The sequence below is a fragment of the Cnephaeus nilssonii genome, assembly GCF_951640355.1.
Source record: "Cnephaeus nilssonii genome assembly, chromosome: 6".
Classification (NCBI taxonomy): Eukaryota; Metazoa; Chordata; class Mammalia; order Chiroptera; family Vespertilionidae; genus Cnephaeus; species Cnephaeus nilssonii.
The window spans coordinates 49,397,814-49,424,334 of NC_137077.1; the positions used below are offsets into that span (position 1 = coordinate 49,397,814).

A 26,521-nucleotide genomic window follows, 5' to 3' on the forward strand; every position below is an offset into this window, starting at 1 on the left:
AGCTCACAAGCCCCTCCCATTCAGCCTCCTACAGGAGGGATCTCCCAGGAGATCCTGCCTCCTTCAAGGTTCACAGACTATACTCCAGTCCCCTACATCACCCAGGGACTTGGGGAATAGTGTGAGCTTTGAATCAGGGAGACCTGGGTTTGAATCCAGACTCACTTATTCTACGATCCTTGTCAGGGTGCCTGTCCTCACTGAAGCTCAATTTCTCCATCTGTTAAAGGGCATAACATATGCCTTGCAGAGCGGTCTTGAGGACTTAAAAAAATAATGTATGTAAAGTACGCAGTCCCGTATGGGGTACAAAGTAGTATGACAAATGGTACAATTAAGAGCCGGAGCAGTGGCCCATCCTTACTGAGTGACTCTGAACAAGGCCCTTCCCCTTGGGGTTGAGGTAACTGGGAGAATGTTCTGTGAGGGAGTTCCATCCCAGCTGATATGATAGAACATCCTCATGCCATTTCCCAGCACCCCGCACCGGGGGCAGAGCCAGGCCCTGTTCTGTCTCGTGTAGCCCTCACAACAGGCCTATGGCATCAATGCCATTGCCATCATTCCCATTTTACAGGTGGGGAGACTGAGAGATTAATACAGCCCAAGGTCACACAGCCATCACATCATAGAGCAGGATTCCGACGGCAACAGTCTGAGCAGGAGCCCAGGCCCTATCTCCTGGCTGCACTCCCTCCCTGGTCCAGCCCTCGGGTACTCACAGCCAGGGAAGAGCCAGAGGCCATGGCCTGGCCTACATCTTCTCCTTGGCCCTGTGGAAACACGTGTCTGCGTTTGCCGGGGAGGGTGGCTGTGCCTCACACACTGTATAGTTACCCTTCGGACCTGCAGGTGGAAGCACCTGCTGGGGGGAGGAAGGGTCCCAGCTGCCTGTGCCCCCAGGCAGGAGCATTTGTGTCCTCTCACGGCAAAACAGTCCCTTTCCCTGCAGACTTGCCATCTGACAGGTATTCACCCCCCTGGGCTGGGCAGGCAGTTCCTCATCTGGGTCTGGGACTTCCCTGGTGGTGGCTGGACCCCGAGAAAAGGTAACTTCCTGAAACTGCACCCTTTGGGGAGCAAGGTCAGGCTCTGAGCAGCTCTCTCTCGGCAGGCCCTTGAAGGCCACGTGCCCTTCTGCACAGAAGAGGCTGATCCACTTGACTCGACCAACCGAGTGCAGACCCTCAAACTCAGGCGAGCAGTACATAGTAACGGAAGGAATTACTGGATGGACAGTCAGTGCAAAACTCCTTACTCCCTCACCCCTCGTTTTTAGGAAGTCTTCCGGGATCAGTGAGAAGCGATTCCGCTTCACAAATGGCCAGAACACTCAGTGCGCCGACTTCAGCCCCAGGGGTCTCTCCAGTCCCCATGGCCGGGGGAGGGCACTCCGTGCAGTGGGCCTGACAGGCGATGGGAAGCTCCTATAGAAGCTCCTTTAACCTACGGAGGGGGAACTTCCAGCCCCAGCCCACCCCCACCTCCTGGGGAAGGAGAGGTGCTGGAGACCCAGCTCCATCGCCAATGGCCAGGGATTCAGTCGATCATGCCTACGTAATGAAGCCTCCACAGAAATACGAGGGGTGGGGTTCAGAGAGGTTCTGGGTTGGTGAACATGTGGAGGTGCTGGGAGGTGGTGCTCTGGGAGAGGACGGACGCTCTGCAGTCCCTCCCACATGCCCCGCCCTATGCATCTCTTCCATCTGGCTGTACCTGCGTTGTAGTCTTTTATAACAAACTGGCAATCTGGTAAGTAAACTGGTTTCTTGAGTGCTGTGAGCCACTCTAGCAAATGAATGGAACCCAAAGAGAGGGGCGTGGGAATCTCCAATTTACAGTCCATGGGTCAGAAGCACAGGTGACAATCCCAACTTGTGATTACCATCTGAACTGGGGCAGTCTTGTGGGACGGAGCCCTTAGCCCAGTGGTTCTCAACCTTCCTAATGCGGCGGCCCTTTAACACAGTTCCTCATGTTGTGGTGACCCCCAGCCATAAAATTATTTTCGTTGCTACTTCATAACTGTAATTTTGCTACTGTTAATGAATCGTAATGTAAATATCTGTGTTTTCCGATGGTCTTAGACGACCCTGCTAGCGGTTCTCAACCTGTGGGTCGTGACCACTGGAAATGCCAGAACCGCTGCTGTAGAGCCTAAGACCATCGGAAAACACAGATATTTACATTATGATTCATAACAACAGCAAAATTACAGTTATGAAGTAGCAACGAAAATAATTTTATGGTTGGGGGTCACCAGAACATGAGGAACTGTATTAAAGGGTCTCGGCATTAGGAAGGTTGAGAACCACTGCTTAGCCTATGGGATCTGATGTTATCGCCAGGTAAATAGTGTCAGAATTTAGCTAAATTTGTAGGCCACCCAGCTGGTGTTGCAGAACTGGCTGTGTGGAAACCCACACATCTGGTGTCAGAAGTGAAGCAGTGTAGTGTGAGCATCAAGAGACTGTTTTTCTCTCACACTCCTCCTCCACCCTCACTCTGACACCCCAGGGCAGCAAACCCCCTAAGCTGTCACTGGCCCTGGGCAAGACGCCTAATCTCTATAAGCTTCACTTTCTTCAGTTGTCAAGTGAGACAGCTGGTGTAGAAGGTGGACTGCAGACTTTCTCTCGCTAGGAGCCTTTTAAAGTAAACTTTATACTTGATGCAGCAGTAAGAGACCCCAACCCTGCCGTGCCAACACCCCCTCCAGCTCTCTAAGGAGGCCCCTAACACCCCTTGCCTCCTAACCCCCCTTCCCCAGCTTACAGAAATGCTATGATTCAGAATTCCATTACCCACCGGGAGGGAGGGGGTTGGACCGAGCAGGGCTGGGGGCGGGGCAGGGAAGGCGGGGCAGCTGCCTGGCGGCTCCAGGCCCGTGAGGAGAAGGGGCTCTGCAGCCCCCTCTTGGGCACGCTCCCCGGGGCTCCATTATCTCAGCCAGGAACAAAGGGGCTGGAGTGGAGAATCCCATTGTTGGCCCTCATATGGAAATCTCATTAATCTATTCACCGCGGCTCCCACAGGCCTTTTGTCCCAGGCTTTTTGTCTAGTGCTCACAACTGTTCCCCCCGTCCGCTGGGCCCTGCCCTGCCAGAGGAGGGGGGGGGGGGGGGGGAGTGACAAAAGGACTCCTGAGGACCAGTCACCAGCCACAGCCCTGGCACCCACCACACAGGAAGCTCTTCCCCCAGCTCAGGACAGAGCGCACCCCCAGCACAGCTGGGCCTGCACAGCCCTGCCTGGGGGACCTGCTGGGCCTGGTACTGGCCAACAGGAACGTTTAGGGGATTAACCAAGGAGGCCAGAGAGGCAACTGCAAACTCACTGCAAGGGCTGCAGCCTGTTTCTGCAGGCACCCCGTCCTGTCCTGTTCCTAGCCAGCACCCGAGTGCCCGGTGTTAGAGATGCAAGATTGGGTCAAACTGCGAACCGTCCTCACAGTCTCTATTGTGTAACAGAGAAGATAAGGCGTAAGTGGTCAAGGAGAGAGGGAAGGAAGGGAGGAAGGGAGGGAGGGAGGGAGGGAGGGAGGGAGGGAGGGAGGGAGGGAGGGGAGGAGAAAGGGAGGGAGGGAAAGAAAAAGAAAAGAATGAGTTCAGTAGTTCTCAGTGGATGCTATTTTGGAGGGGGGACCAGGATAGCACCTAAGATGGGTGTCTGGGGATGGAAAGCATTGGGGTGTATTCATGGACTTGAAGTGAAGGCGAAGGACCAGAGCTGAGCGGGGAGTGCTGGCACATCCATGGCATCACTCCCTCACTGCCCACAACACCCACCTCAGTCGATACTGTTTACAGATGATAAAACTGAGTCCCAGAGAGGAGGTGTGGCTTGCCCAGGGTCCAGATGGGGGCCTCCTCCCTCTGAGCAGTGTTTTCCCCACGTCTACAGACTGTGGTAAGGCGAGGATACAGATAGCAGAGCAGACCCCTAAGTAGAGCAGGGGTCCATGCACAAGAATCTGAACCCGTTCTTCCGTGTCCCTATACTCCTCGGATGGAGAAATGGTGAGCCTGGAGCTGGGGAGGGGGAGGGGAGGGACCTAGGAAGGTGAGGAAGCACCTACTGGGGGGCGGAAGGGGTGCATGCTCTGAGCGCCAAGGAGTGGGAACGGTGAGGACAGGTGTTGGGCTCATTCTCTTCGAGTCTTGGGGCAGGAAGTCCCAGGCTTCTCCGATCCCTCCAATAATGAAATGCAGCCAGCTTTCCTCTCCATGCTCAGGCCCTGAAGAAATCTAGAAAAAACCAGCCCTGCTCATTGGGGCCTCCAGGCCTGTGCTCACACGGTCCCACCCCACTGGAAGTGCCCTCCCTCTCCCAACGAACGAACGAACTCGCGTCCTTCAAGGCCCCAGGCGAGCCCTGCTCCTTTATGCATCCTCCCAGCCCTACACGGTGCCTCGCTGACCTGGGGAAGCTGGAGAAAGTCCCTCCTGACAGCAAGAACAGGGTGTTCTTCCTCTTTGCACTGATTCAATCCCCTTTCAGCACTCAAGGGTGCTGTTCCCTCAATTGTCCCCGCTCCTGCAGGATCCGTTTCCCCTATTCTTCATCTCGTCAACCCACAAACATGTTGCTATTCTCCCACCTGAGGGGGGTGGGGGGGAATGTTCAAAATAATCTCTTGATCCCCCTCCAACTACATCCTTTTGCTCTTTGCTTGCTTTTTAACAAAAAACAAACCAAAAAAAAAAAACAAACAAACAAAAAACACAACAGTTTGAAAGACACCTACACTGCTATTCCTGATGCCCTGCCCCCCCCCCCCCCAAACAGCCTTTCACACTGGGCACTCCAGCCACCTGCGTGCCGTGTGGGGTGTGACCACGTTGTTAAATCTGACGGTCAGTTCTCAGTGGCCCCAGCTCAGCAGCATCAGCCTCAGCTGACAGCCCTCCTTTCTGAAACGTCCACACGGGGCTCCCTGCCCCTCTCCTCCTCAGCCTCTGCCGTGCCCCCCTTCACCCCCACCCCAGCCTCGCAGAGCCCGGGGTTCAGTCTGTGGGTCCTCCTCTCCACATTAATTGCTGAGAGACCCCGTCCAGTCTTGTGGCCTTGACCATCGTCTATGCATTGAGGTTTCCTGAGCATGGTTTTCTGTCATGCGCTCCCCACTGGTGCATCCAACCTTCTTACTGACACCTCCACTCCAACATTTAACTGGCATAACTGGCATCTCCAAAAATCAAACTTCTGATTCCTCACCACGGCCACCTCCCCACTCCCAGCTTCCCATCTCAGGAAATGGCAGCGCCAGCCTTTCTAGCTGTTCAGGCCAGAAACCTCGGGTCATCTCTACCTCTCCTCAGACCAACGAGTCTGGCTTCAAAATCTATCCAAACTGCAACCACTTCTCACCGCCTCCTGCGACCTCTCTCACCTGGATGACGGCCGTGGTCTCCGGCCTCACCTCCCATTTCTGCCCTTGTCCCCCACTCTCCATTCCCAGCACAGCAGCCACCTGGAAACATGTCTGATCCTGTCGTTGTCCCACCTAGAAATTTCCAGTGGCTCCTGTCTCATCCAGAAGAAAAGCCAAAGTCCTCCCTGTGGCCTAGCGGGTCCTAAAGCTCTCTCTGTTCCCCTTAGCTCCGGGCCTCCGCCCGCTGTGCCGGCCTCCGCGGTAACCCCACACCCAGCCTGCTCCCACCCTGGGGCCCTTGACCTTGCTGTGCTCGGTGCCTTGAACACTCCTCCCCCAGGTCTCCGTGTGGCTCACACACACCCTCACTTACTTCGGGTCTCTGCTCAACTGCCGCCTCACTGTCCCCTCAACCTGACGGTCTCTGTAGCACTCCTCGTAAGCGGAGCTACCTGTTGCTCTGTTTTCTGGTACCCACTAGAAAGTTCAATGACAGCAGGGCCTTTGTTTTGCTCATTGTCGTAGTTCAAGCACCTAGGACAGTGCCTGGCACACAGTAAGTCCTTAATAGACCTGTGTAACGGAAGGATGGCTAGATGGCTGATGGGCAAAGAGGCTTGAAATTGCCTCTGTGACCAAATTTTTTTTTAAAAGTTAGGGTGACTATGTTTGAGCCCAATGAGATGGTGAGGGTGGCAAAAGGCAAAGCCAAGTTATCTCTGGTGGATAGGGAAAGGGTACCTGCAGCTGAAGGGCACCCAGCCACCAGCCACCCCAGCTAGCCTTTTCTTTCTTTCTTTCTTTCTTTTTTAATCTCCCTCCTCTCTTCCCCCAGCCAGGCCTCTGGGAGAGGACAAAGGGGGCAATGGAATTCCCATCAAAGGCCCCCGGACACATGGTAAAGAGATCAGGGCCCTTGGGATCCGCTTCCTCAAGGTAGAGAGGCCTCCCGCCAGTCTGGCTCCTCTCTGGGGTGGGGGTGTGCGGGGGTGTGCTCTGGGCCTGGACTCTTCATATGTCAAATGCCAAACAGCAGGAGGTCGGCCTGACTGAGGCTGGCCAAGTGGCCCCCATCTGGGCGGTGTGCACACACGCTGGGGGGAGGGGAGAGTGCAGAAATCCCTGCCTGTGTCCGCGGTCAGGGCCACAGACAGGCTGTGACCATCTGTTGTCCTCTGGAGAGGCCAGGCCAGTCCAGGGGCCCAGCACCCTTGAGGATAAACCTTCCCTCTCCCCCAGCCTACTAGTGTTTGCAAGGAACTTTCATGGCTACCATTCAGTTTCACTCCCACAACTTCCCTGCCAGATACTCATTTTCTCCCCATTTTACAGAAGAGGAAATGGAGGCTCAAAGAGGGGGGCGGTGATTCTCCAAAGTTCCTGACACCTGGTAAGAGGGGACGCTGGGACTCTTAGAACATTCTGCCGGCCTTGGTCAAGCTGCCTAGGCGCCAAGCACCTGGCCGTCCCAGAGCTCAGCTCGCAGGCACAGCTCCAGCCCAAGCATGCCTTCAGCCCCCTCTTCCAGGGAGCCTTCTAGGAGTGGCAACCCCGTGGAAGTTCCTAAGATGCTGCAAAGTCTACAGCTCCATACTCCTTTCCCACCCTGGGCTGTAGGTCTGTCCCTGGGTGTTTGGCCCCTTGTGGCCTCGGACCACTTAAGAATAGCTCAGCCACCCACAGGAGCAGATGATCCCCTAACTGCGTATGTCCACACTGGGGCTGGGTGGTCTGACAGACTGGGGAGGGAGCATCCATTCCGGGAAGAGCCCTGACCAAGGTCACACAGCCAGAAAGGGGTTTGCACCCAAGCGTTTGGTTCTATCTCTCAACACAGCCTCTGATCCTATGCTGTCCAAACCGCAGCTGCTGGCCACAGGTGGCTACTTAAATTTAAATTCACTAACATGTATTAGCTATTTTACAATTTAAATTATTATTACATATCATTAAAGATAAATTACATTAGCATTCCAGTTCCTCAATAGCACTAACCACGCTCTGAGCGCCCAGCAGGCATGTGCGGTAGTGGCTGCTGGACTGGGCATCGCAGACTCACAACATTCCCATCTCCCAGAAAGCCCTCCTGGACAGCGCTCTATCCTGGCCAGCACTGGGTGTGCAGCCAGGGTGCTTCCCGCTACCACGGGAACCTCTGCGCTTTCTCTTGTAGGAGGAGTCTCACTTCTTAGGATCTCTGTGTGGACCTCCCCAGGACTCAGCCTCCTTCCCTAGGATTCCTAGGCAGTTAAATGGGGAGCTTAGGCTCCAGCTTCCCCAGGAAGGAGGGAGGCAGGGCTCCCCACCAGCCCAGCCTGCCCTGCCTGCCGCCGGGAGGAGAGGGGCGGGCTAGAGAGGAGCAGAGGACGGTGGGACAGGGCTGTCTGTCATCTGGCCCTTTGGGCTGTGCTTCCTTCCCTCCCCATCAGCTGCTCAACACCCATCCCCCTGGTCTACCATCCTCATCCTCATCAAGTCCCAAGGACAGATGGGGGCTGGCAGGGAGAAATGTGACCACGGTGAAAGCTCTCTCAAGTGGCAACAGAGTCTGGGGGTCACAGCTGTGTCCCCCGAGGCCTGGCCGGTCCCTCATGTCCGGCCTTGTGTCAGCCAGGCTCGGGCTAAAAGCAAATCTCAGTGAGGGGAGGAGGGGCCTTTTAGGATTGAGGAATGCGTAGGTGCTGGATTATTCGAGCAGACACAACCGCAGTTACAAGTGCAGCCACTCATGTGGCCACTCATCCATCCATCCTTTCAACACACAATGAGTAAGTCCCCGCCATGTCAAGATATAATAAGAGGATGTAAAGATGGACAGGTAGGCTCCCTAACCAGCTTGACCAGGTAGGGACGAGGTTTGTTCTGGTGTTAATCCTTGTTCCAGGGTCTATGAAGATTCTTTGTCTCTGCCCAGTGGTCTGCACAGGGAGCTAACCCCCTCCCCCAAACAGGCATACATACATTCCCTCTCTCTCTCTCTCTCTCTCTCTCTCTCTCTCTCACACACACACACACACACACACACACACACACACACACACACAGCTGCTGCTGCCTTGAACCACACGCCAATCATAGCAATGAAGGGTAAGTCCCACTGCCCCGTGGCCCAGGGAGTGTGTTTGCACATTTGAAGTGCTCAACCTGCAATGACAAAGCCTGGGGCCTGGGGGGAGACACAGCAGGAGGGCTGGGGCCTGTGGTGAGCCGGCCTCCCTTCCCGCCCAGGGGAAAGTTCAGGACTAGATTAAGCATTCTGGGGCACAGAGGAATTTGGGGGCCTGGGCTCCAGCAGCGAATAAGCGATCCATAAAATCCCAATTTACACACTCGCTGATCAAACGGCCCCTCTGCCCCCCCCCGGAGGTGGGGGTTGTTCCTGGGCTTCCCCTACTTTTGCAGAAGGTCCTGCAGACACAATCCCACCCCGAATCCCTAGGAGGGGCGTCCATCCCCAGGTTTTAGGGAACTGCCTGTACCCCCTCTGATCTGGCTGCCTTTTGGGGGTGGCCCACCGGGCAGCCACCTTTGTCTGTCCTCTGGGAATAACAGCTCTGTTTCTCTCCTGCGCTGCCTGGGGGCTGCCAGAGCTGACTTCAGCCTCAACACCACTAATCACTTTTCCAGCTCTGAATCCTACTCCCACCCACCCCGTCTTCCCCACATTCCTCCAGGTTTCCCTCGCCCCTCCTGCTGCTGTGCTGCTGGGGGCTGCTCCGAGTCCCTTTCTGCACCACCACCTCCCTCCTCCAGGCTGGACACCAGGAAGGGAGAACGCGCCCAGTTATGACCTTTTTTCCCCAGAAGAAAACACACTCTGTCTTCACCTGCCTACATTTTGTTCCCTTCGCTCATTTAGGCTGCAGGAATTTCAGCAACTGAAAACCATTCTGGTTAAAAAGCATCCTCTTCTGCCCTAGCGGGTTTGGCTCAGTGGGTAGAACATCGGCCTGAGGACTGAAGGGTCCCCGGTTTGATTCCGATCAAAGACAAGGGCACATGCCCCGGTTGTGGGCTCACTCCACAGTAGGGAGCATGCAGGAGGCAGCTGATCAATGATTCCCATCATTGACGTTTCTCTCTCACCTTTCCTCTCTGAAATATATATATATTTAAAGAGCCTTCCTCTTTTAAACCAACGGTACCTCTGAGAGGTTCCAGGCTACCGAAAATACAAGTTTTCATTGAGGCTACCAGGCACTCATCCCTCCATGAAGGGCCAGTAAGGCTGATTTGCTTCTCCCCAATGCCTGCTTGAGACCAGCTGCACGGAGCAAATACAAGTTTTCATTGAAGCCAAGTTACGGGGTCTCTGAGGCTGGGAACTGCCCACCCTGCACACCCTCTTCTCACTACTTGAGCTTAGGTCAGTGATGGCGAACCTATGACACGCGTGTCAGCACTGACACGCGTAGCCATTTCTGATGACACGCGGCCGCATGCCAAGGATGAAACATTTGCTGCTCCTGAGGATGAAACATTTGCAACTAGAGTCTTGGAGTTAGTTTTTCCTCAAAGTGAGACACTACCCGAGTTATGCTCAGTTTTTTGGCGAAGTTTGACACACCAAGCTCAAAAGGTTGTCCATCACTGGCTTAGGTGGAGCAGATTAAGGATAGATTCAACTCCTGGACCCTGAGAGGGACAGAAAAGGAGGGAGGGGTCACCCTATGTCTGTGCATTCCAGAGGGCTTGGTCGGCTGGGCTGTCATCCCCTGGGGAGGCCACTGCACGCTGGGCTGGGCTTGTTCTCCATGTCACTCAGTCCCCACAACAGGTTGCTGAGCGGGCACTGTGTGCAGGCCCATTCTACAGCAGGGCACACTCCTTCCCTCCTCCCTTTCCCTCACCCTCACTGGCTGCTCCCAGGGACCCACAAATGCATTAGCGATTTGAGTTAGGCAGGTGTCTGAAGGCCAGCCTGAAAGACGGACCTGGTTGAGGGTCGACCTATGAACCAGGAAGTCACGGTTCGATTCCCAGTCAGGGTACATGCCCCGGTTGTGGGCTCCATCCCGTGTGAGGCATGCAGGAGGCAGCCATTCAATGATTGTCTCTCATCACTGATGTTTCTATCTCTCTCTCCCTCTCTGAAATCATTAATATATATATAAAACTGACCCAGGGCTTGGGGCCCCTGAGCCATTAGCAAACCCAGGGCACCCATGTGCAGCTCCCAGCCCCACCTCCCTCCTGTGGCTCAGATGGTGCAGGAGTGAGTCAGCCTCTGAGGTGTGGTTCGGGGTCTCAATCTCTGCTTCTTCCAGTGAGAAGCAGGAGGGCGTGGCAGATCCCTCACAGGCTGGTGTGAGGGCACTGAAGGACGGGTCCTACTGTCAAGACTGGCTGGAGCGGGGCCAGGGGCTGGGGCAGGACACCAGGGCAGGCTCTGACTTGGCTCCTTAGAGGGCTGGCTAGGAGCTTCAGCCTTGGAAAAAGTGGGGGGGTGGGGGCGTTGGGAGGGGGCAGAGAAAGGAGGATGCTTTCTGATGACAAAAACATCCAATGGGCTTGAGGGACTCAAGGAGAGAAGAGAACCAGTTGCCTGCTGAGCACAGATTAGAGAGCCCTGCCCTGAGGGAGTGAGGTCCCAGTCACACCCCTGATTGGCTGACTGTCATGTGGGTCTGCAGAGGCTGTGGGGGGAACTGAGCTCCATCACTGAATCCCAAACCGCCCTAGCCTGACACCTGGCCCCTCTGAATGTGTCCCCAGGCATCTCTCACCTGCCCCTCCTGTGACCACAGAGGGAGGAGCCCTGGGACCTTGACATGCCCACCCCACCCCCAAACTTCTGCCTCCTAGAAATCGCCAGGCAAGGTCACATGCCCTTCAGGTCCCTCTGGAGAGCCTGCCACACCAACTTCACGCTGAGCCACACTTTCCATGGCCCCTGGGAACTTCAGGGGGAGATTTAGGGATCTAGGCGAGACTACACCCCCTGGAGGCCCACGAAGACCTCAGACTCCCCAGGGAAAACATCTCTGCCTTCTCTCTCCAGTCTGTCCTGCACCCAGCTGGAAACCATGGAGGTCCTGTGTCTCCATTCTCGCAGCCTCCACCCATCCAGCTGGTCACTGAGTCCCCTCAACACCCTCTCTGAAATGACCCACAGTTCTCACCTCCCCCACCACAGCTGGCCCAGCATCTGACCTCAGGTGCCTGCCCTCCTAGTCCTTCTCTGAATGGCTGCCAGGGTGTCCTTCTATCTAAAACACATTCAACCCCCACTTACCCTGGAGTGGACACCAAACCCCTTAGCCTGGCACCAGCGGTGAGTCAGTTTCTCCTTCCTTCCGGCCTTGGATCCTGCCAATCGGTCTCCTCTAGCCCCTCCAGCCACAATGGTCCATTTTTCTAGGCCATACATGTTCACACGTCCAGGCTTTTGCTCTGCCCGTCCCTCTGCCTAGAAGGCTGCCTTCCAGGTACTGCGCTGGGGTGCTCCCAGACTGCTAGGCCACTTGGACTCTGACACTATTGCTGGCTCCCGCTTGGGTGCTTGAACTGGTCCCCTGCACATCTGTCCTGCCACTCAAAGGCCTTATTTACGAGTTGATGTCACCTTTCCTGCTCCGACACCCCTGCCCCTGGGCCTTTGCACAGCAGTTCTCTAGCCCAGCAGCCCCTTCTTGCTCCCTTTCCACCATGTCCTTTACCCTCCCAAAGTCCCCTCCCTCAGAAAACTCGCCCTGATGCAATGGTGATAAGAGCAGGGCCTTTGGAGTATTTTCTTACTGTAGGAATTATTATAATAAGTAATTTTTGAAGATGATTTACTTGTTCATTGAGGCGCTTTTTCATCAAGGCACTGAGGCAAATTTGCAGATGAACCCTGTGCTTTGCCCTGGCTGGAGCCAACCCCTCCCTGGGGCTTCCCACCACATGTGGAGGCAGTGACCGCTATGCACAAGGCTCCCAGGGCCTTGAGTGGATCAAGCCAAGAAGGCCCCAGGTAGAGAAGGCACCACAGCTACCCGGGGCTGTGTAAGGCCTCCCAGTGCCTGTCTCCGAGCCCCCGGGGACTCGGCCCTGCATGGGTGTGGGGGGGCCTGAGCTCAGGGCTATTTACCAGTCTTCAGCCATATGCTCCCTTTTCAGTCTGGTAAATATGCTGTCTGTTCTCAAAAATACTTTTTTTTCAATGCATAAGATAAAAATACAACGGGAAAAAATATATAGCTTTTATGGTGAGAGATGTTAGCTAGATTTCTTGTGGTGATCATTTTGCAAATATATAAATATTAAATCATTATGTTGTACACTTGAAACCAATATGTCAATTATGCCTCAATAAAAAAAAATAATACACAGGACTACTTTGTCAATTATACCTCAGTAAAGCTGGGGGAAGAAATTTAAAAATACATGGGGCCACAGAGGGAATTAATAGCATTGAAACACAATTCTATCCATGGACTCATCAGGGGTCATGGACCACATGTCTCAGCCCAAGAGACTAGAGTCCCATCCCCCCACCCACCAAGCCAGGTTTAGGATCCAAGGTTGAATCGAATCCATTTAGATGGCATGTGACCTCCAAAACACATACGCTTTAAAGTCTAGGTGATCCTATGTTCCTGGGCCCCACTATGCTCCCCTCCCAGTGCCTAGAGGTCTGTGGGACACCCCTGCAGGGCCGGGCTGAGCAGAGGGAAGGAAGCAGGCCCAGGCAGCCCACCCAGGCTTCCCCCGTGGTGCCTCTGTCCCCTCCCCCACCCTCCCCAGCCCTGGGGTGCTGAGCTGAGTAACTCCAGCTATGCAGCCTGGCCGGTCTACCGGGGTGTGAGTGGGCAGGGTTGTCCTCAGGGGGGTGGCCCCCCACACCTGCAGGGCCACAGGAACAGAGAGAGACTGAGAACTTGGGGGGAGGGTGCTAGGCAAAGTCTGAACAACCACAGCAACCCTTTCCTTCTGCTGCTGTACACATCCCCACACACACACGCCAAGCACTGCGCTAAGTGCTCGGCACACATTAGTTCATTTAATCCTCACAACAGCCCTGGCAGCAGGTGCAACTATTACTCCCATGTTACAAACCAGGAAACTGATCAGGGCGTCAGGGCAGCCAGCTGCACCCAGACCACGGCTAGGGGAATGGGTGGTGTTTACTGGGAAGGAGAGGCTCCTGACGATCGAACACCTGAATGACTGTAGGGTTGCAGATTTGCAGCTCGTTGCAGCCCACTGTTCCTCCCCCTCCTCGAGTGAGGTGAACCCTTCATGAAAGATGTTTGACCCTAGCCAGTTTGGCTCAGTGGATAGAGCTTCGGCCTGTGGACTGAAGGGTCCCTGGTTTGATTCCAGTCAAGGGCACATGCCCAGGTTGTGGTTGCGGGCTCAATCCCCAATAGGGGGTGTGCAGGAGGCAGCCAATCAGTGATTCTCTCTCATCATTGATGTTTCCATCTCTCTCTCTCTCTCTCTTTCTCTACCTTCCTCTCTGAAATCAAAATACATTTTTTTAAAAGATGTTTGGCTTAACGTTAGCTGTCTGACAACATGTGGATGGTCGCTGGACATGAGTGTCCGGTCAGAACAGGCATTCGGCAGAAGCAGCTAGCTCTCCTGGGAGGGGCTCTCTGGGGAGGGCTCTTCCCCTCCTCTCTGCCGTGTTTCCGGGACATCCCCACTTGCATGTCTAACAGGCACTGTAAACCCAAGCCCCACACTGAACTGACCGCCTCCCAGTCCTCCAGCTGCCCTCCCCAACCCAAGGAGGCAGGCAGCTCGGCCCTAAAACTTGAGCCTGAAGAAGACTACAAGGTGAAAGATGGCAACATAGGCATGGCCTCCCACACAGGACTCCGTCTGTCTAGAAAAGGATCCCCTTTCTAGAGAAGTGAGGGTCTGGCCGCTAATGAATGCTGACTCTCTGAGGAGCTGAGTGAAGGGGTGATTTCCCCTGGTGGCCGGAGTTCCCAGGGAAACCAGAGGCAGACTGGGTAGGGGCGGGGCAGGACCACGTGAAGGGGACAGGGTGCTCTTTTTTCAGGAGAACCTGAATCTCACCAGTTTTCCTTTCCCCACTGGGCTTGGGAAAAAAGAACAAACACCCCGGACTCGTGAGGATCCAAGGGCCAAATAGGCCAGACAGCAGCAACTAGACTCTCCCAGCTCCCCACTAATTCACTGAATTAGGGTCTCTGTCGCCTATGAACAGCCTACCCCTGGGGAAACTCAGTCTCTGAAACTCCACTGGTGATGCCACGCCCTGCTGTTAAGTACTGGTCTCTTCCCTGCGTCTCTCCTCTCCAAGTCATCCTGTGCCCAATTCCACAGCTCTGAGCAGGTCACCCCCAGCTCACACACCTTCAGAGGCTCCCTTCTACACAGGGAGTACACCGAGAGTGGCCCGAAAGCACAGCCTGTCCCTTTGCCTCTTCGCGGTCCCCAGCTGCCTTGTAAGCTCCTTGAAGGTGGGACCACATCCAAAAAGAATGGTGGTTGGATGAATGGTTGCCTGGATAAAATACCCGGGGCCTGGCACAGGGCCCTGCTGAGTGTGCAGGGAGTGTGGTCATGAGCTACACTAGGTGTCTGTGACAAAGCCATCAATGCCAGGGCTAGGGATGGGCTCTGATCCTCCCTGGCCACAGGAGAAACGGAGGGTTGTCACAGGAGACCTGAGGCGTGAAGGCCCAGCTCATGGCCTGGTACACAGGTGCCCAGGAATCCCCAACCCAAGCTGGGAGCTCTTCGGAGCCTGGCTGAGGTACACCCAGCACCCTGCACAGTGCCGGACACCGCAGGTGCTCAATATAGGTTTGTCAGAGCAAAATGCAGCCTCTTTGTCACATCTTCTTATCAATCCCTGATTAATCCCAGCTCCAGACTCCTGACTCATTTGATCCTCACAATAATGCTTATGAGGTATGCGCGGTTCTAGGTCCCATTTCACAGATGACATACAGAATATTTAATAAGTGCTGCATAAGTGTTAGCTATGATTTATCAAGACATTTATGAAATGCTTGGAGAAGCTAGATTTCCCTGCCACTCATCCTGGTTCCTGGGGACCAATGGATCCTAAGACAAAGTAAGCCCTGGACATGGTCTCTCCAGGTGCCACACTCAGAGCTGAGATGACGAACCCACATCCTGGCCTGGGCAGTGGGAACCTTTCCCATTCAAAGCCTGGCCTGTCACCTTGATCCACTACCCCTGGCCCCTTAGCTCATCCTGTTCACCTGCCAGTAATAAGGCCATGGAACAGTGCTGCCTGTGAAGGAAGGAGTGCCGGGCTGCAGGCTAACTCTGCCCTCAGCACTTCCGAAGGAGGTGGACTAGGTGTAGGGTCCCATGGGCTCCGGAGGTGGGGGTGGGGTGGTGGGGGTGGGGGTCCAAGAACCTCTAAAGCAGAATGCAAAGTCTGGTGTCAACTGATGCAAGTGCACTTTTCTGGGGACAACTTTTGCTGGTTCCTTGAGGGGGTCTGTAAATACAAAAAGTTATGGACCCCCAGACTGGGTAATCTTGAAGGCCTCTTCTATGCCTAGTATTCTTGGGCTACATGCATTTCAACATAAACTACTCCCCAACCTTCAGGGCTCACTCAGCTACTGCCCCAGGACACTCTCAAATGTCTGGCTTCTCTGACCGCAGCACAAGCCTTGGATGCACTTGCAGGGTCCCTCCTGTCTTGCTCTTCCTCACTAGCCTGCCAGCTCCCAACAGACAGCAGGGCCAGCCCAGGGCGGAAGACACCATATACCCCATGGCCGGCCTAAGTGGGCTCGCCTCTGTCAACTGGAAGGCAGGAGCTGTTGCAGACCACAGGTGCACCTGGACCTTGGGTCCACCTCCCCCTGCTGCAGCCCCGAATCCTCACTGAGCTGTGCTCCTGTGGGGAACCTGGTTCTCGTTACATGGGGTAAAGGAGTCATTAACTGCCGGCCAAGTCGAGAAGAAGCAAAGTTCTAGAAGGCACAGGGCGGGTGAGGGAGACCAGCCTGTCTCCTGGCCTCCCGGGCTGACCAGTGGTGGGGGAGGGGGAGGCAGGGAGACTGGGCTCCTAAGGGTCCAGCAACTGCAGCAGTAGGAGCTGGGGTGGAGAGTGGGGGCAGTCTTGGCCCAGATAATAAGCAATTGTTAATGTGATCCATATGGATCCTGACTGGCCTCTCTGTTTAACAGGATGATAATGGCAGGGAAAGAATGCTGGTCTGTGGGGAAGGAAGGGGCAAAGTCCTCCCCGACTTGGGGGGAGGGGGAGAGTCAGCAATGAGGGGAAGAGAAGACCCACCCAGGGGTCTCCACCCACCCAGGAGCACAGAACCACTTGCCTGAAAAGGTCCAGATTCTATGCTTTGCAGGTTGTCCTTAGGAAAGCCCTTTAAATTCAGCCAACACATATTTATGGGGTGCCCATAAGGTGCTGAGCCCCCGAGCCGGGCCCACGGGGGCAGGGTGCAAGGACGTATGTGCTCCACTTCTATCCTCCAGGAGGCAAGGCCACAGGCTGAAGGGAGGCACAGGTGCAGGGCCAGGAGAACACGGAGGGAGGAGCAAGAGCTGGGGGCTCTGGGGGAAGCTACAGGGGGGAAGTGTGGCACCCGAGTTGGGCCTTGAAGAATGAGGAGGTGGTGGAAAGACAGGGACAATGGGGAAGGCATTTGGCTGAGGGAACAGCAAGAGCAAAGGCAGAGAGGCGTGAAATTGCGTGGAGAGCTGAGACCTCAGCAATAAAGCTGCAGCCCAGGTGGGGGAGGGGAGGGGATTCTGCTCCATAAAACGCGGTGGCCAGGACTGGGAGCAAAGCAAATAAGGGCTCCGGGAACCACACACTGGGCGCGGGCGCCTCTCCCCGTCCCTGAACGGGCCTTGTCCGTTCCCGGGACCCTTGGCCCAGCCCACCCTTATACCACGGCCAGAAAACCCCGTGGGGCCTCAGAGGCCGTCCCGTGTCTCTCAGCCCCGCTTCTTCTCCTCGGAAGATGGGGTCCTCCTGAGGATGGGGGTCTGTGGGCCTCTCGGGGGCAGCTCCCCTGCCTCACGGAGCTAACTTCCCTTTGGCCCGAGTGGGCTTCCCCCGAAGACATTACAGCGAGGGCGCAGGGGTCCCTGCCGGCGAGGGTGGCTGCTGCGGGCACCAATGGGATCAAGTGGAAATAAACGAAATGGTGTTAACTATGAGAAACGGGATTTACGAGGCCTGTCACCCGATCCGGCACCGCGGGGCCAGCAAGCCCCGCCCCCTTCTCGCCCACCCGTGGACGCCGGGCCCGCCCCTGCCCCGCAGCTCGGGGTACCCGTGTGGCTGCTGGGGTTCCGCAGAGCCGCAGCGCCCGGTGAGCGCGCCCGTCCTCTGGGGCTCGGGCACAGGGAGGGTGGCGTTCGGGGAACCCCGGCCCCGCCGCGCCCAGACGGAGGCACAGGGGTGTCGGGCCCTGGGCATGGCCAGAGTCCCTCTGACCCCAGCACCGCCCGGCCCACTCTAAAGGGTCCACGAGGAAGGCTCCGGGCCGAGCACTGAGAAGGTCTGCCGCCGCAGAAGCCCCGGATGGAACTGGACCCGGGGCCCGGGGCCTCGCGGCAGGGCCGGGGTCCGGAGAGCGCGCCGCCGCCGCCGCCGCGCGGACGGCAACACAAACATTCTCCGTCCTCTATTCTCCTCCAAATTAGGTCTCCATGGCGACCAGGCCAGGCAGCCTGACAGCCCCACGGCCTAATCCTGATTTAGTGACCGTCCCTTTAGCAGCCCACCCACCCCTGCGCTCCGGGCTGCCGCGGGGCCCGGCTCCGGCCGCTCCCGCTCCCGGCGCACACCCCCGCCCAGGCCGCCCGCCCAGGAAGGGCGCCCGGAGGGAGGGCCGGGCAAGGGGGCCTGCATCGGCCGAGCACCTACTGTGTGCCCAGCCCTCGGCGCGGGGCCCTCCGGAGAGCGGGCTCCCCGCAGGGGAATCCGTGCGGACCGAGTGCGCTGGTGGCGAGGGGAAGTTTCGGGGGCTCCGTCTGGAGCTGGGGGCTGGGTGGGTCTCCCTGGTGGACTGCGGCCCAGGGGTGCAGGCAGAGCAGCTTCCTGCAGCACCCTGACTCTGAGGGGTCTGTGCTCTCCGGGCCAGGGGAGGAGAAAGCAAGGGCCCGGCATTAGGGGCGCGGGGCCCCCAGGGGCCTCCGTCTCCTGTCACTGCCCGTCACGGTGCGGGGAACCGCCGGGCCAGGAACCCACCCCCCCCCCCCCCCCCCCCCCCTCTCTCTCTCTCTCTCTCTCTCTCTCTCTCTCTCTCACACACACACACACACACACACACACACACACACACACACACACGGGCCGCTGGACAAAGACCTGACGGAGTGGGAGGGGCCTGCGGGCCGGCCCTCGGCTCCGGACACAGGATCCTTCTGGGACCCGAACCCGCAAACCCCGGCTCCCCACCCCCAATCCCGCAAGCTCCCCCCAGAGACGGCAGCTCGCTACTGCCGCCGCCTCCGCACCCGGGGGGCGGCGAAGAGGGCGCCCGTCGGCGGCGGCGAGATCCGCTCCCCTGCCGGCGCCCTCCCCCGGGGAGTGACCCCCGGCTCCCACGCACCCGCCCGGGTCTCTCGCGGGTCTTGCCCTTCGACCCCCGCCTCGTTGAACCCCGCGACCTGCGGCCCCCGCCCTCTCCGACCCTCCTCGCCCCGCCGCGCGCCCGCGGACAAAGCTCCGGACACCCGGCCCGAGCGGTCACCACCCCTGACCCCGCCGGCCGCGCGCTCCCGCGCCTGCCCGGCCCGGCCCGGCCCCGTACCTCGGCATCCCGGCCGGTCCTAGGTGAGTGTGCGCGGCCTCGGGGGGCGTCCGGCCCCAGGACCGGGGCGCGGGCCGGGGGCGACAGGCCGGGGCTGGAGGGCAGCGGCGCTCACCATCCTGGAGCCGCTACTGCTGCGGCCGCCGCGGCCGGGAGCGGGACTGGGCAGTGGGGGTGGCCGGACGAGGGGCCGCCCCGGCTCCCCCCGCAGGCAGGACCCCCACCCACCCCCGCCTCCCCTCGCCCGCCCCAGCGCCCTCCCTCGCAGCCTCTGCCGCCCTCCCCTTCCCCGCTCCTCCCCCCCTGGTGCCCCTCCCTTCCCCAGCTCCCGCCCCTCTCGGGCCCTCTCCACCCCGCTCCGGCCGCCCCGCCCCCACGCCCCGGGCTCGGCGGCTCCTCCTCCCCCTGCCGGCCGGGCCCGCCCCCCCCGCCCCGCCCCTCCCCTCCGCGGGCTCTGAAATAAATTAGCCGCTCCGGGGGGAAGGGGCGGGTGACCCTTCCGTGCCAAGTGTCCTTGGGCCCGCTCAGCCCGCCCCCTCGGCCGGGCCGTCGGGGCGGGAAGTTGGGGTGCGGGTGGAGCCGGGCCGGCCGGTCGGGTCGGGGAGCGGTCCGCCGAGGGGGAGGCCGGGATTGGGCAGCTGCCCGCGAGCGAGTCCGCTGGGTGTGAGCGGCTTCCTGGGTCGAAGGGCAAAGGGGAAGGCAGCCGGCCCGCCCGCCCTGTCCGCCGGCTCCCCAGACCCGCTCTGCCCTCCGCCGGCGCCCCTGGGCCGGCCAGAGCCGTGTTGACTCACGTTTCCATCCCGCCCCCAGGTGAGCTGAGCACCTACTGGGGCCGGACGTGGCCGCGCCAGCCCGGGATGCACAGGCTGGACACACACCGCCGGGCTAGCCGGTGGGTGCGGGGCTGAGTGCGAGCCCTGGACGTGGGCAGCCGAGGGTGGGGTGTGAGATACAAACGTGCTTCCCCAAGAAGGGCTTCCCCATGAAGGCCACATCCTCACTGGGCCAGGCAGGCTGAATGGAGGGTGGACACGCACAGTGTCCAAAGGTGTTCGTGAAACGTCTCTGTGCCGGCCTTGGGCTGGGTGCTGGGGACATGGGACAGGGTCCCAAGGCACCGCCCAGTCCAAGGACAGACAGAATTCTATCAGACACACAGGCCCGAGGCTTCGGCTGCAGAAGTGATCCGGCCGGGAAAGGACGCCTGCAGGGTGAGGGCCATAGCAGAACCCGTTTTGCCCCAGGAGGTGAGACGGGGCTGGGCTTAGGTTGGAGGGTCCAGAGAGAGTTCCTGGAGGAGATGTTGAGCACCCGGAGGGTCCCAAGGCAGTGTTTGAGGGTCCTCTCTTCTGAGGGTTTGTTTTTTTCCCCCTTTGCGTGCAGTTCAGTCTAAGTACCAGCAGGACAAGGTTGCCCCTGCGCCCCTCACCACCAGCCTGCAGGGTACTGCTCTGTCCTGTGTGTTGTGAAGAATTCTAAACATTTCTAGTGACGGTTCCTCTTGGAGTTCTGGGTTCTGACCTCTCAGGGGAACCCCCCCACACACACTCCACCCCCCATAGGTGCCACTCGGGGAAAGAGAAGGGGGAGGCCCTCAATAGCTCCCATGTTTTTCCCAGAACAACCATGGAAACAAGACCAGCACCCAATTAGGTTTTAAAACTCACCAAGATCAGGATCTCCACCTCCAGAATCCTCTCTTCCTCTCCACTCCACACCCCTGGGACCACTCCCCGGCACAGGGAAGGTATATGTCAAGGCTCTCAATGTGAGGGCAGCCCCTGGCTTCAGAATTAGAAAGGTAGGAGGAAGTGGGGTATAGCCACCGCCCTGGAAGAGCTGAACTCCTTGCTGCAGGGACAATCCCACAGATAACAGAGGCAGAAGGACCTCGTTTAGTATTTCTTACTGATGGAGCATCCGAGGGCCAGAGAGGAGTGGCATGCTTCGGGTCACACAGCAAAGCTGGATCTAGAATCCACTGTGCTCTCTCCACCCCGCCTGCCAGGCTCCCCAAGGGTCAGAGGCAAGAGAGACCAATGTCCACATGAGCTGAGTGACCTCAACCACCAAGACCAGCACCAGGTCAAACCCGGCATGGCCAGGGCATTGTGGCTGGGTGTCCCTGGGGCCAGAGCCGGGGTGGATGACGGGCGTTAGGATGGAGGAAAGAATTGAGAGGGTGCTCCCCTATAGCAGGGGTCTAGTTCTGCATCCCCCTTCCAGTCCTGGTAGGAAGGACAAGGTTAGACCCCAGGAAGGCCTTCCCAGTGAGAGAGGAGGATGGGCCAGCTTGCTGAGGAGGCCTTGGCTGGACTCCAAGGTTGGGGATCTTGGAGGTGCAGAATTGTTTCTGATGGGTAAACTGGCATGAGGCACATTCGCAGGTGGGGGTGAGGCTGGTCTCTTCACCCTTCAGCTCCCCAATCCTGCACCAGTACTCAGGCAATGAAGTGTGACCCCCCTCTGCGAGCTCATTAAAGTCCTGTTAATACATCATCCAGCCTCCTGGGCTGACAATGAATCCTGGCAAATGGCCCTTCATCATGTCTCTTCTCTCCCTCTGCCTTCATGTGTGGGGCCTGGGGGGGGGGGGGGTCTGTTCTCTGAGGACGGCCTGCTGACCCTCTGACTGTCCCCAGCCAATGGATCTGTGCCTGGAGAGCCCCCTGCTGAGAACACGATGGTCAGGGCATCTGGTGTTCACCCCCCAGCAGGTCAAGTGCCCAGCGGTGAATTGGATAATAGTGGTATTGGTGGCAGTAATGTGTGGCTTCGGCGGAGGGCCCTTCATTCTTTTCTAGCCCTTGTGCTTTTCTAGCCCTTTTCGCATCCTACCCTCCACCTCGCTCCTAGTGCTGGGCTTGGGTAGGGGCCCGTGAATATGTGCAGGGGTGTACGGGGTGTGCGGGTGCATGATCTTCCTGATCCAGGGACTTGCAACAGGGCCCTTCTGAAAACTTCAAGAAAAATAACCCAGCTGGCCCAGAGAGAATCAGCATTCAGTGGTCTGAACACGAGAGAGGAGAGTTAGAGGGAAGATGTGTGAAGCCAGAGAAGGAGCGGGGAGGAGCAGATAGGGTGAGGAGGAAGGAAAGACAAGGGCCCTGGGGAAGGATGGGGTGGGGGGAGGAAGGGAGAAAGAAGTGGAGGAGAGGAAGAGGAAAGGGCGGGGAGACCTCTCTTTGTGGGCCTCGGCACGAGCCGCTCAGGAGTCATTGAGAAGCAGGAAAGGAAGGAAATGTGTCCTGGCTTAGGGATGGGGTGCATGCCCAGTGGGCACCACACCCTGTGGGCTGCTACTGTTCCCCACTGTCACTGGGCTCAGCCTGCTCCCCTACAAATGGAAGCCCTAGCCCTCCTCTTCCGGCTGCTTGGCCTCCCAGTGCCCAGTGCCTCCCCAGCCCTGTCCAACCGCTCACACCCTTACCGTTTGTGCTTATTCCAGCTTTGCCTCCTCAGTGAGCTAGGCCTGTGTCTGGGTCCCACCCCCACCCCACAGCCAGCCTAGGGGCTCTTCGTGGAGTTAGAAAAAGTGTCCTTTCCTCTGGTCAGATACAGCTCTGTGCCAGACCACGCAAGGCTTGTGGGGAGGAGCTGGGACTCGCCATCAGTCCCGTCCTCTCCCCTTAGGAGCCCAACACTTGGGGACCCTGGGACCCACTTCCCAAAATCTTCACCCTGCACCTGGCTCTGCCATTTGGCCTGTGAGCAGAAGCACCCCCACCCTGCCACACAGCCCTTAGGCCAGCAGGCCACACGGCACTGTCATCTCACCCTGTGCCTTTATCACAGTCCCACAGCACCTCTTACCAAGCACCCACACCATTTTAATACATCAGGGTCTCTCCCTGGAGTCTCACTCTCCCCTCTTCTGCCTGGGGAGCTATCCCTCACCCCCAGCAGAACCGGTAGTTCCTCCCCAGAGCTCTCTTAATCCCCTTTTTCTAGGTCCCAGGTGTTGAGCCCAATACCCTGCCTCCTGGAGGAATCCTTCCCTTCCTGTACCTCCTCCAAAGGGGAAGACTCCACCCAAGCCTGCCTGGCTCACGCTCCTACACGCCAGCTCCTCTGGAACCCACTGGGCTTCTCCCTTCCCTAGAGCTCACAGACCCCGGGCAGAACAGGGAGCTGGAGACCCAAGTGGTCCAGAGGTCTCCCCACCCCCACTCTGCCCTCGCTGGGGCTCGCCTGACAGGAGACTCCCAGCACATCTGGTTGTACTTAAATCACCCAGTGGCCAGCTGCCCGGGCATGTTCCCCGCTTTCCTCCCCTCGGCCCTGGCTTCCTCCCCTTCCTAAACTAGTCTTCCAGGCCTCTCCTCCAGGATGACTTCCCTGATTGGCCAGCCTCAGTGTCCACAGCCCACCCTTGAACCTGATCCTCTCTGGGTCTGGGGTTTGGGCGGGCCTGTGCTCAGCATGGCTCAGTGTGCAGAACCCCATCCTTTCCAAGCTTTGGTCCTGGACAGAAATCCTCCCCCAGGCAGGACGGGGAGCCGACCAAGGACTTCTCCTCTGTGCCCTTGGCCCCAGGGTGGCTGCCTCCGGTTCCTGGCGTGGGTGGTGAAAACGGGGAGTGTTCCTGCCTTTTTAAAGCTTTGGTTCAGATCCCATGACAACTCTTGCTGTCAGCCTTTTCCAAAGGCTTTGCTAATATTGAAGAACAAAAGGGAAACAAATACAGAGAACACAGTAAGTATAAAAAGACCCTCTACAAAGACAAGGTTTGTGGATCTAATGTAACCTGCCTCACCAGGGCTCCAGGTTTGAATTGTCATTCATTCATTCGTTCATTCATTCATTCATTCATTCAATAGTATGTACTGGCACCTAAGAGTACTAAGTTCTAGGAGTAGAGACTTACATCAGAGTAAGGTCTTTGAATAAGACCTCAGTGCTTCCTAGAGAAACTCATGGTCAGTGGAGGAGAGCGACGGGTGGACAAAGAAATGTAAGATGCTGTAATGGACATGAGTGGGGAGGCACTGGAGTGCAGTGGCTGGAGATCAGAGACCCTCAGGTACTTTTGTTACACAAGGAAAACACCTTTTTACAAAAATTAGAAAATATAGGTAAGCACAAAACAAAACAATCCAACACCCTAATCCCATCACCCAGAGATAACCACTGTTAAGACTTTGGAACAGGCCAGACATTTTCCAGATATTGATATATAAAAAGAGAGATCTCCACACTATTTTGTGATCTGTAGACAAATATTTTGAATATATTTTTTCTGTCTATAAATACATTTATACCACATAATTTTTTTTATTGGTTTTAGAGAGCGAGGAAGGGAAAGAGAGAGAAACATCAATTTATTGTTCCACTTACTTATGCATTCATTGGTTGCTTCTAGTATGTGCCCTGATAGGGGAATCAAACCTGCAACCTTGGTGTACCCGGGACAATGCTCTAACCAACTGAGCTACCTGGCCAGGCATATACCAGGTAATTTTCCGACAGCTTAATATTTGACAGCTTAATCCTATGGACATGCAAGAATTAGTTTGTTTCCTTTGTTGTTGAGTTTATTTTCCAAAAATAGAAGCTTAATGAACAGACTTGTAACGTCCACCTTGTTGCATGTGTCTTATTAGGATAAATTCCTAGTAATGAGAATACATACTTTTAGCATTGTGAAACCACTAGCCCAGGCTTCTGGACGCTGCTCTCACATCTCCTCCAGGCAGCCCTCCCAGACTGGCCTTCCAAGGCCCAGGGCATCGGCCAAGGCCCATCCCTTTGCCAGTAGCTCCATCACTTAGTGACCTGGCCTGGAAACCCTGGAAAATGCTCAGAAGGCCTGGCTGGTGACGGCCGGGAGGGGCCTGAGTGGAGAGCACAAAGCCAGCTTGTCTGGGGCTTGGAAAGAGGCCCCGCCCCCGGGGCTGCCGGCGGAGCATTCCTCCCAGGACAATGGCCGCCTCGGAATCCCGAGAATGAAGGAGGCTGGGTGGCTTCCCCAGCCCCTTCTGCCCTCACCGAGTTGTACCCGTTCCGAAATGGAAAGAAGGGGCACTTGCATTGGGGGCGGGGTGGGAGGGGCAGGGCACCCAAGTCTACTGCCCCCTCCTTCTAGCAACGCTAATCCACAGCAGCAGGAGCTCTGCCCAGGCTCCCTTTCTTTGTGGGTCTTGGGCGAGTCCTTCTCTCTCTGTAGGCCCCTGTCTCCTCAACTGTAAAGTCAGGGGCTTGGATTCGTGGTTGCTAAATTCCCCACAGATCTAACATGCCCCAGTGTAGTGGCTAACACACACACACACACACACACACACACACACACACACACACACACGCTTTGGAGCCAGATTGCCTGAGTTCAAGTCCTGATCTGCCCTCTTTCCAGTGAATTTAACACGGGACCTGAGCTTCCCCATCTGTAAAGTGGGTTGATGATAGATGCTCTTTCTCTCCCTCAGGGAGCATCCTGAGGAAGGTTGAAAAGATGCTCATGGGACATCTGTCTGACTCAGCAAAGTCTATGAATGATATTCAGCAACACTCCTGTGTCAGGTCACATGTCTTCATTTTGGTTTGGGAAATGCAGGCGTTTCTAATACAGCCAGCGATGGGTGACACAGGATTCCAGGCTCCTAATAACCCATTGGAGGATTAGGACTAGCCCACTTACACAGTGAACGGTGTGGATTTCCTATCAATGTTTTTTAGCTGTTTGCCACAAACCTACTCCCACGCTCCTTCATATGCTTGTTCTCGCCTTCTCCTCACTCACCTCCGCCTCGACCCTACTTCTGTGCTCCCCCAGATTAAAGCCCTCTGCTGTAAGTACCAGAAAACTCTCCCCGCAATGGCTTGTCCAATAAGGAAAATACACGATCATATTTTATCCAACTGATTTGCCGCTGATGTTAAGAAGCACTGTTACTTCCTGTACCGCTGGAAAGAAAAAAGCACTGCCAATTAAACTGACACAAGGACTTCTTATCACTTAGAGCTTTTATTTGTTAAAAAAGCTCTTCTAGACCTATATGGGGATATATTTTTAACATATATCATTACTCTTGTGTATGTGTAATAAGGAAAACCCGGGCGAAATAATGGGTTAGGGCTTTCTTTCAACTTCATTGAATTCAGAGTCTGATTCTTGGAATCACTGTTCAACTCCGAGCTGTCAGTGTCTGTTTTTCGGCATAGACACGCCATCTGGGCCATCACGAGTATTGGTGCTATAGCATTTCTTAAAAGACTGTTCAACTGAATTAGTTATCTATTACTGTGAAAAAACTTATCCCAAATTTTAGAAGCTTAAAGCAACAAACACTTATTACCTTATAGTTTCTATGGGTCAGGGACCAGGAGGTGGTTTAGCTGGGTGGTTCTGGCTCAAAGTCTCTTATGAGCTGGCACTCAAACTGTCAGGGGGAGGGGTTGGGAGGGGGCACTC

The 26,521-nt window shown here is 56.6% G+C and overlaps 1 protein-coding gene across 1 annotated transcript in view; it reads right to left on the reverse strand.

Annotated features, from left to right (window-relative positions):
* FIGNL2 (fidgetin like 2) overlaps positions 1-19,314 on the reverse strand; it is a 32,592-nt gene extending 13,278 nt beyond the window's left edge. Inside the window, exon 1 of the mRNA XM_079774069.1 lies at positions 19,111-19,314. The gene's annotated coding sequence lies outside the window, so the exon portion shown is untranslated. The remainder of the gene's footprint in view (positions 1-19,110) is intronic.
* Positions 19,315-26,521: the final 7,207 nt, after the last annotated feature.